The sequence below is a fragment of the Tachypleus tridentatus genome, chromosome 11 (assembly GCF_004210375.1).
Source record: "Tachypleus tridentatus isolate NWPU-2018 chromosome 11, ASM421037v1, whole genome shotgun sequence".
In the NCBI taxonomy this organism is placed as follows: Eukaryota; Metazoa; Arthropoda; class Merostomata; order Xiphosura; family Limulidae; genus Tachypleus; species Tachypleus tridentatus.
In genome coordinates, this window is record NC_134835.1 from 32,812,505 (window position 1) to 32,823,240 (window position 10,736).

General features: G+C 33.5%; 1 protein-coding gene and 1 long non-coding RNA gene across 6 annotated transcripts in view; one reads left to right on the forward strand and one right to left on the reverse strand.

Annotated features, from left to right (window-relative positions):
• LOC143231885 (RNA-binding protein, mRNA-processing factor 2a-like) overlaps positions 1 to 10,736 on the reverse strand; it is a 442,935-nt gene that overhangs the window by 387,710 nt on the left and 44,489 nt on the right. The gene's annotated exons all lie outside the window — the stretch shown is intronic.
• Positions 2,178 to 9,561, forward strand: LOC143231884 (uncharacterized). Its single transcript, XR_013017270.1, has 3 exons — positions 2,178 to 2,696; positions 7,192 to 7,360; positions 8,646 to 9,561. It is a non-coding gene; the product is annotated as an uncharacterized LOC143231884 (long non-coding RNA).

The window sequence follows — 10,736 nt, forward strand, 5'->3', positions numbered from 1 at the left end:
TGCTCTTTTACCAAGAATAGTGGGATTGACCGTAACATCATAACTCCCAGACAGCTGAAAGGGTCAGTATGTTTGGTGTAATAGAAATTCGAATCCTTGACCCTCAGATTTGAGGCTCAGAGTTGAGCCATTCCAGGTTACTGTTTTGCATACATCAGAAACTGTAAAAGAAGTCTTATCATCGTATTATTTACCAAAGCTTTCAAAGTGGTTAGCTCTAAATGTTTATCACAAGAATAATTAAATGTTATTAAAGATAAATTGTTACTCATCGATATTTTATTAGTTTATCTCGCAATTTTGCGATTTTTACTTAAAATTATTTTTTTTTGTTCTATAATTTTTTATGTTAGTACTGCTTTCGTGTCAGGATTATGATCCTTCCCGAATTTATATGATAGATAACATTCGCAGAATAATGATAGATGGGTGTCAAGATGCTGCTGTTAACATTGAAAGTAAGTAAAATTCTTTAAAATTTTAGTGAACGCTTTTATGATCTTGATGAGGTTAAAAGTTTTATCTTCCGAGTAAATAGAAATATTTTTTTTTTTATTATTTCTGTTCTGCAAATTAGCTTAAGTAATACTCACTAAATTCCCCTCGGTGGACTCAGCAAATAGCCCGATGTGGCTTTTCTATAAAGAAAACATACACACTAATAAGTCTAAGTTCACAAAATCACGACCGCCTGTAAGCTTGTTAATTTTCTCCTGTGCATACAACAGATTCTCTTATATCTAATTCTTGAAACAATTTCTCTTTTCACAACACTGAATTAACTAAACAATGAAGGGCCACTGATTTACGAGTGTATTATACATTACACAGCTATTTCAGTGTAATGGCAAACATTTTGTTTGTTATTTGATGCAGTTAAAAACATTATTTAAAAAAGTTAAAACTATATATTTTATTGATAAATTTTGTTATTTGTCTTGTTGAATTGTAAGTTTTTGTCATATAAAGGACTCATTGTTGTGTAAAATTGGGTTATTTGAGGTTAATAGTTATCAGTATTATTTTATCTGCCTTCTATTAAAATATTTCGATATTTGAAACTTTTAACTTGTAAAATTCGTTTTTTTTAGTTTGACTTTATATTAAAACATTAAAATAAATGTTATCTGTACCTGCAGATTTTAGCATTGAAATTCCATAGACTGATCGCTGTCCCAACGGGACAATGTTTGGTTGAATATAATACGCATTGATTTTCACATTACGTTTTTAATACAAGTATTCGACCATTATTACTAGAGCGAAATGGCAAATTTATGGAAAGAAATGAGATTACTTTTTACCTCAGCTGTATTTTCATTAACATATTTTGTTAGGGACAACTCTTTTCTTGCAAAGTTTTCATACAATGAATGGTAATTTGTGATGCTCGACTTTGAACTTTGGTATCCATATCTACAGAGTAGCATAATTTCATTTCACTGTAACACGTGTGGCTTGAGAATCGCTTGATCCAATGATAACAAATCTCCACTGTTGTACTAGTCATACCAAAATTATATAATGAATAGTGCTTCTATGGGTAACTTTATCGTTCCTAGTCTGTAGTTTGGACTTTAGTACAGCGATTTGTTTCTCTCTCATTTACATATTTGTTACATATCAAGAATTCTTGTTTCTTTATTTTTAAAAAAGTAGTCATTAAAATTAATTTCTTTTTATAATGCCACTATACTTTAATATTATATTTTTTTTAGTGTATTTTGTAAAATCAATTTAGTGTATTTTGTAAAATCAATAAACAAAATGACGAGAAACCCACTTGTTGAAATTTATATACGGCTCGTTTGAGCCGTTTATATATCGAAAGGTATTAGTGTTTTGGTTTGCATATAAATATATGAGGTTTATTTAGAATTTCATGTAAAGCTACTTAAAGGCTATTAGAGCTAGCCATCTCTAATTTAGCAGTGTAAGAATGTAGTTAGTTGCTACAACTTACCGCTAACTCTCGAGCTACTCTTTTACCAATGAATAGTGGGATTGAGCGTCACTGAAAGGCAAGTGTGTTTGGTGCGCTGGGGATTCGAACCCACACCCTTCAGATTAGAGAGACGAACGCCTTAACCCACTTGACTATGCTATGAGGTTTAGTAAGTTGTTTTACATATTTTGTGGTTTTAAGTTTCATCGATGTTACTGTAGATAGAATTTTTGCTGACACTGAGGGTCTGAATTTTGCTTCTTCCCGTAGTGTCATTTTTTCAGCATATATTATTAAAATGTACATTTTTGTTATCTTTTCAAAAATTGTGACCTCTGTGTGCATTGAAAATAATCCTTTATTTAAACGTTCTTTTACGTATGTATTAATAAATTTCAATACAAAGTGGATACCGAAAAGGTAGCTTTTTATTTTGTAAGTGAGAGGGCGAATGTCAGTATGTATGGTAGCTGTAAGGGTTAGTAAGACTGGTACAAAGAGGCAGAGGTTGATTAATATTGTAGTGTTACCACTAATACTAGAAATATAAGCAATATTGTAAAATTCTAGGACATACCTTAAACTTTTTATAATAAATTTTCGTAATTAGTTTGCTAACGAAACGAAGAACAGACGTACACATTTGGCTGAGAAAATGGTTGACATTTCTGGGAGTGGACATAATGGACCGATCGAACACGGATTTAGTAACTGGGTGTTTGTTGTTCCTACCATTATAACAGTTATTTTAGTAGGTAGGACCTAGGCTGATGTCATTAAAACTATGACTAAGCTTAGTCTTTATAATTATTATAATTTTTTGAGCCTATGCCTAAAACTAGATTTAATAATTTCGGATGAGCAAATGGTGGGGTATATTTTTAAATCAGTCTTGTGAACATGAAAATTGAATTGGTAAAAACGTTGCTCCTTCAGTGGCATTACTTTTGAAGGTTTACACTTCATTATTTTTATAACATGAACTGCACGTGCAGCCTCAGTCAATAAATGTTAACTCTTATTTCAAAACTTAGGCCTTGACTTTGTTTTTACCTTTCTTTTATGAAAATTAAAGTGTCAAATTAAAAGAAATTCCAAAGTTTAGAGCAAAATTACGTTAAGAAAATTGCAGGTTTAATTTTCTTAGGAGAGGGCATGAATCGAGAGCCTAAGTGTATAACTAATGTGACAACTAGTGTTATACGTTAGCAATTGTTAAGAATACTGTTATCTGTTAGTTTATTAATTAGATTTGAAGATCTTAACCCTCTGCATTATTATAATGGTTTAACTGATCATTTGAACTTGAAATGCACTTTGAACAATGTTAAGTTAAAATGTACAGTAACTCCTTCCTGGACCTGATTGTTGGATGTAAGACCTCACAATCTAATTGGTTCATACTTTGTACTAATGAGAACCTGTTAAATTCATGTTAAATATGTATTTTATATGTCTCATGGAATGTTGTGATGTTTTATGTATGACTTCCTATTTTTTATTTTTTTTAGGTCATTAATTTTATTATTTAATATGTGAACCTAAAGGTCATTGACTTCAAACCTTTTTTGCCACATAAACTCTCTAAGAACTGAACAAGATTTTTGTAACCAATATTTCTTTGCTTTTTATCTTTACACAAAACTATGCAAGGGACATCTGCACTAGCTGTCCCTAATTTAGCAGTGTAAGATTAGAGGGAAGGCTACTAGTCATCACCACCTACTGCCAACTCTTGGGCTACTCTTTTATCAACAAATAGTGGGATTGACTGTAACATTATAACACCCACATGGGTGAAAGGGCGAGCATGTTTGGTGTGACAGGGATTGGAATCCGTGATCTTCAGATTACTAGTCGAGTGCCTTAACCACCTGGCCATGCAGGGGCCAGTTTAACTGGTAAACAAAAAAGTGTATTTAAATTAAGTAGTAGTAAATAAAGAGAGTAATTGAAGAGTGAGGCAGCAATATATGAATGTTGAGTGTGTCTGATGAAATATATCAGTAATTCACAACATCTGTCCCTAGAGTTTTGAAAAAAAGTGTTTTTTTATCTTTTTCAAAAGTTCTCGCATACCTCTGGTGGTAGGTGTACCATAGATTAGGAACCATTGCCATAGATCACTGGAAACCTGTTTCATTTTGATTTTGTTTCTTATTTGATGCAATTGATAACATTATTTAAAAAAAGTTAAAACTATATATTTTATTGATAAATTTTCTTGTTTGTCTTGTTGAATTGCAAGTTTTTTGTCATTATAAAGGATTCAATGTTATGTAAAATTGAATTGTTTTAGATTAGCAGTTATCAATATTATTTTATGTGCCCTCTATTAAAATATTTTGATATTTGAAACTTTTAACCTGTAGCATTCATTTTTTCAGTGTGACTTCATATTCTTTGACATTAAGCATTTTCCTAGTGTGTGTGTGTGTGTGTGTATATATATTGCTTTTTCCTTTATAATACCGTTATTTATATCACTTATTATGCCATAAATGTTGAATATTAATGTAAATTATATATTTTAATATTTATGTATTTGGTATCTTCTGTTGTTTTGGATAAAAGTTTAATGTATGCAGAGCAATTTTGTATGTTTATTTGGTGGATATTTTTTTTTGTGGGCCAATGCGACAAGTAGGTTGCACAATGTAGGTTTAAGGAGGGAGAAATTATTCACACATTCAAAAGGGTGTGAAAAAGGGATTAACATTCTTAGAGTAACTGTGGAATAGAAAGGTAAGTTAAGCATTCTGGCAAAAACAGACAAAATGAGAGAAGAAAAGGTAAGAGAGACTTTTGTAGATTATGAAGTTCTTGTAGTTGGGGTTTGTTTAACATGCTGGCTCCATACATGACTCACTGGTGGGTCATGATAGTCTTTCAGTAAGACACACATGACCCACCAGTGAGTCATGCTTTATTTTCTTTTTTAAAGGGCCACTTATTGGCTCGGACACAAAGGCTACATATACTCTTCCTAAAAATGTAATTGTAAAATGACTAGGGAGAACCTTAGAAGTATTGGCAAAATAGGCTTGGGAGCCAGTGTGTTAATAAGCATATAGAAAGCATATCTTATGAAGCTAATAATTAAAAAACGTACATAATGAATGATGATGAGATGGTTAGGTCTTCATCAGAGGTTCTGTAGTGTATGTAGGAGCTAGTGAAGATGAGAAGCACTGATAAGGTGTAGAGATTGTTATGGTATTTAAGAAATGGAAACAAAATTTGTTTTTCACAGAATAGATAGGATGAACTTTCAATCTGGAGGCTGCATTAAATGGAAAAGGATGGATGGAAGAATTTCTGGGAGCTGATATTTGTGGCCCTGGTTGTAAACTTGGTTTTTTTCAAGTTTTTTTTAGTTACCGTGAAGTAAAAAATGAATTTTGGTGTGAATAATCACAGCATAGTTAAATTTGGTGTTCCATTGTATGTTGACTTCATAGTTAATACAGTTTTAGTTCTAAATTTTCAAGGTGCTTGTTTTGAGACTGTGATGCAGAAATTAGCTTTAATTGATTTGGTAGCAGAGTCAATTGGAATTCTGAATAAATGTAGGATAATTTCAAGGACCAATTGGTTTTAAATAATGTTAGACATGTTTTTCAACAATAAAGAAAACCACATTGAAGCCCAGACTTAGTGCAGTAGTTATGGCTTAACTATATGTATATGTACATCATGGATGAAATTTGAGAGAAACTTTATAGCTTCAGGAAATTTCAACTGAAGGCCAGGATGCAAAATTTGTGAAGAACAGCTGGCATTTCTGTGGGAACATCAAAGGTAAGCAGAAAGCTAGAATTGGACTTTTGAAGGATAAAGGTACAGTTTTTGATGACTGTGAGTTAATAAGGTTTTATCAATGGTTTTCACCAGGGAAGATATGGATTCCTGGTTCTGTAAGTTAGTTTCAAGGATGTATTTCATGAGTACGTGAGATACAAGCATCAGTCTAGGGCTTCTTCAAAAATAAATCTTGAAATTTAGTTGAAAGTGAAGACTTATGAGTGTGCCAGTATTTATTGGTTTTAAAAGGTTAAAGATCATATTTTTGAGCTACATACTTCCATTTTTGGTGCATCATTCAACAGGAGACATTTCTCTGAAGATTGAATGGGTGGATAAGACAACTTCAGCTTTTAATGTGGAGAGAGAAGTATTTTTCAGATAATTTTAAACCAGTTAGACTTACTTCAATGGAGGAAAAAACTTCAAAGAAGTTGACAAAAGGTGCTTTGCAGGGTGTTTGAAGTTGCATTTCTTGTCAGACAGCTAAAATAAATTTACATGTGGAAAATATTGTATTATTTACACACTAATTTATTTTCTTTTTTGAGGATCTGCCACTTATCTAGATGAGGGTAAGATCTGGTTTTGATTTTCAGAAAAGGTTTATTTAGTGCTTTATGAAAGATTGCTGAAAAATATGTTGATCAGAGAATGGAATATGCTAGTTAGGTAGATGAAAAGTTGGCTGGGTAGGCAAAAAAAACATTAATGGAGTTTAGTTTGACTTGAGTAATGTTAGAAGTACCATACCTCAAAGATCTGTTCTTCCACATTATTGCTAGTATTCCAACATTAAATATAGTGATAGAGCTCAGTTGGGAAATTGGTTAACTTTGATAGTATTGAAAATGCTAGGTCTTGCTTGTTGTAATGGGGATACTATAATTTTACAGAAAGACTTAAGATTAGTTGATTAATTTGACAAGTACGTGTCAGATGTCATTTAATTATGAAAAATGTAGGGTTGTGTATGTTGGTTCTCTTAATAAATTATATTAATTATATTAGAAGATCTAAAATTTTGTGGTAATAATTACAATGAATAAAAAAAGTCTTAATCATGATAACCAGAACCCTCATAAAAGTATGATTGAAGGAAAGGATCTCATAGAGTTGGTTGATGTAGTCGTAATTTTTCAACGTATACCACGTTGGAGAAATATTCCCAAGATCTAAGATGTAATGTTTTTGTTGTATATGTTACCTGTTAAGTCTTATCTGAAATATTGTGTAGTTATGGTTCTCATTGGGATGAACATATGAATTCTAGGAGAAGGGTCAGAGACAGATCAGTAAGTTTTGGTGGTATAGTTGGTCATTTAAGATCTCTTAACTTTTTCTTTTATGATCATGGATGTTCCAGTTAAAATATTCAGCATTTTTTATACATATAATTGATGATGTTGATGTATTTTATTTTTTTCATGTTGATTTCTGAGGGCCGTAAGACAGGAACAAGAAGTTGTAATTTAAAGACCTAGAAAGGCTAGAGACGTCTCCAGTTATGTTTGTTCAATAGGGTGTTCATTTGTGGAACAAATTTCAATCAAAAGTAGAAGAGACAACAACTTTTAAAGAGCTTGAAAAAAGGGTTGATGAATACCTGAGGTATCTGGCCTGGATTTATTAATTCATTTTTGTTTATTGTGATGGTTAGGAGTTAGGGCACCCTTGGACTCAAAGGTTCCCTGATGTTCTTTGATATCTAGGGTATGGTCTGTCTTACCCTAACCAGTTTTTCTAGTTAATTATCTTATTTTGCTACAATAAGTTTATTTCTGTATTATCTTGGTTACTGGAAGCTTCTGAATATGTTTAGTAATTTTCATTTTTCAACATTGTAATTTGTATTATTCCATTTTCAGACCAATCTAACTCTTCCAAAAGTCAGACTGATGGCTAAGGGTTAAATCTGTTGTCACCTAATTATGTTATTTCAGATTGATACTGAGATAAAAAATTTGTGATTTTTCATTATATTTGTCATAAGGCATTATTTTAGGCCTACTATACTTGTTTTTACATTACATTTTTCATCTAGACTATTATGGGCTTTCAAGAATTAGAATAGTGTTATAAAACAGTATTTCAACCACACTCTGTACATCACATCCATTGCTAGTAATGCATTTTGCTCAATTCAGAGTTCTTTAGATGGAATACAAAAGATCAACAGTAATTTGAATACTATATATGTAGGTCATTTATTACAAAAACAGGCATAGTGTAAATGCCTTCTAGAAGCAAGTGAAGCATGGTATTTGTCATAAGACATTATTTTAGGCTCACTATATATTTATTTACACATTCTAAATCTAATCCCAAATTGATTTCCAAGAATTAGAAGAATATACAACAGTATTTCAACCACACTATGTTCATCATATCTACTGCCAGCAATGCATTTCCCCAATTCTACAACTCTTCAGGCCAGCCGAGATATGTTTGTTGCACATATTTGATGGTGAGCTGTTAGGTCTTTATGTAACTTCTTATTTTTGTAAATTTGATAAATGTAGATGATGGAAAATTTTGATTATTTTGGTTCATAACTCTTATGATTAGATTGAAATCTGGCATCACTTTTGTCACCTGGATATAGTAACTCTAGCCATGTGGTCTGAAATTCAGTAGAAAATAACTGGTATTTACTTAAGCAGAATTATTCTTGTCATTAATGTGTGTCTGCTTATTATAACTGCAAATTATATGTAGTTTTATGACTAAAATCATTATCTGTAATTTAAAAGAGAAAATTACACTAGAGAAAACTTGAGAATAAATGAAACAATGTATAAGAATGATTTGTCATCATGAAAATAAAAGATATTTGATACCATAGGATGACATTGTCAAACCAAATATTGCAATGGTAATGGTGTGTTGTTTTCAGAGGTCTGTTATCCATCTTGGACATACCATGGCCACGAAGGGTTATGTCTATTCAAGTGTACATTTCCCAACTTCACATATCACCATTCACTGTAACATTTTAGAATATGTGCATCATGTTACTTGTAACTTTTTTATACTCAAAAGCAAAGTTGGGGACTTATGTTTAAACTTGTTCCTAATTGAATTAATAAAGCTGATAACCTGCTTTAGGTACTTCTTTGTTTTATATGTATTTGGCAACTTAATCTTTTCTCTCGAAAAATTTTGGGTGATTTTGATAACATAAATGTTGACTTTCAGGAACACTCACAAGAGTCTAACAAGAGATTGACTCTTTCATGGCTATGGAAACATCCACTTCCAGTGCACTGGCATGGAAGATTAGAATTTTGTAATGTCATGAGGGAAAGATATTTCCTGTTTAACCTTCCCATAACTGTTTCATATAACAAAATAAATATATAATTTTTTTTTATTGCATATCTCAAACTAAATGTGCCACTTGCAAATTTATAAATGTGGCAATCGCAGAATAATTAACAAATTGAACCCTGGGAGAATGTGACTATTGAAACCCCTCATGAGTGTCTCTTGGACATTTGCTGTTTTACCTTATGTTATTGACTTGTACAAAATTTGAATGTTTTCAAACCAAAAGGTTATTCTGTTCTTTTATAAAACTGGTAAGGCTTCATTTATAGCTATGTATGTGTGTCCTGGCATGGCCAGATGGTTAGGGTGCTCAACTCACAATCTGAGGGTCACAAGTTTGAATCTCCATCACACCAAACATGCTTGCCTTTTCAGCCATGGAAGTGTTGTAATGTAACATTCAATACACTAGTCATTGGTAAGAGAGTAGCCCAAGAGTTGGCAGTAGGTGGTGGTGATAGCTGCCTTCGATCTATTCTAAAACTTCTAAATCAAGGATATGGCTAGCACAGATAGCCTTCATGTAGTTTTGCATGAAATTCAAAAACCAAAACAACCCCCCGTCAATGTGGATTCCTGTATGTGGTGAGGGGACCTCCCAGGGAAGGTTCTGTTTTTTCAGTTTTCCTCCTCTGGGATCTAAACATCCACCCACTTGTTTGCTGTGTGTGGCAACCTCGTGTAGGGGAGAAGAGGATCCTGGCGGTTGAGGGGTCCAACCCTAACACACCACTTTGACCTTGACTTCCTGTAGATGGATGCCCTTGGGGTGGCCCCCCTTGGGTCAGTTGGCTGGTCCACTCGGGCTAGGGTCAACCAAGTACCAGTGTTGGATGTTCTCAGGAGGTGTTGTGGACATTATATCTGATGCTGGTGTTTGGGTATAGTGCTCACTTAAAACCATGCGTTGCTGCAGTGTCCGTGTTTAACATTGTAGTGCATCCCCTTGTAGGGCTTCATGGTGGGTGGGGTCAGTGGGCACAGAAATTTCCCTTTCTTTATTATGGATACTCCAATCAGAAATCTTAATAAAAGGGTGAAAAAAACAGTCTATAGGTAAACGACCACGTCTTGAAGATTCTGAGCAGCAATCCTCACCATCTGTACTACCTGTTGTACCTCATTTTCTTATATTGCATTCACTTTCAGGCAAACCCTTGAGGCAAATGTCTCGCTTTTCCATTCAGAAGAGAGTAGAGGACTTGCTGGCTCTCCAAAGTCAGGAAAGAAGCTTAGATCTGGTGACATATTGGTGGAAACATCCACATCTCAACACAGTGAACTCCTGTTGCATTCAAAGGCAATTGGGGATATACCTATTGAGGTTACACTTCATGCTACTTTGAATTCATCACAAGGAGTTATTGTTGAGAGGGATTTGAAGAACATCCCAGAGTCTGAGATTCTTGCTGGTTTCTCCACCCAAGGAGTTCCTGCAGTGAGGCGTATATACACTCAAGAAAGATGGAATTATGGTGCTGACCAATGCCCTCATTCTCATATTTCACGTCACCACGCCTGTCTGCCGCCATCAAGGCAGGTTACCTTACTGCAGGGTACAGCCATACATTCCAAACTCTCTCTGATGTTTCCAGTGTCAACAGTTCGGTCACTCAAAGACATCCATGTAGGTGGTTCCTTGACATGTGCTCATTGG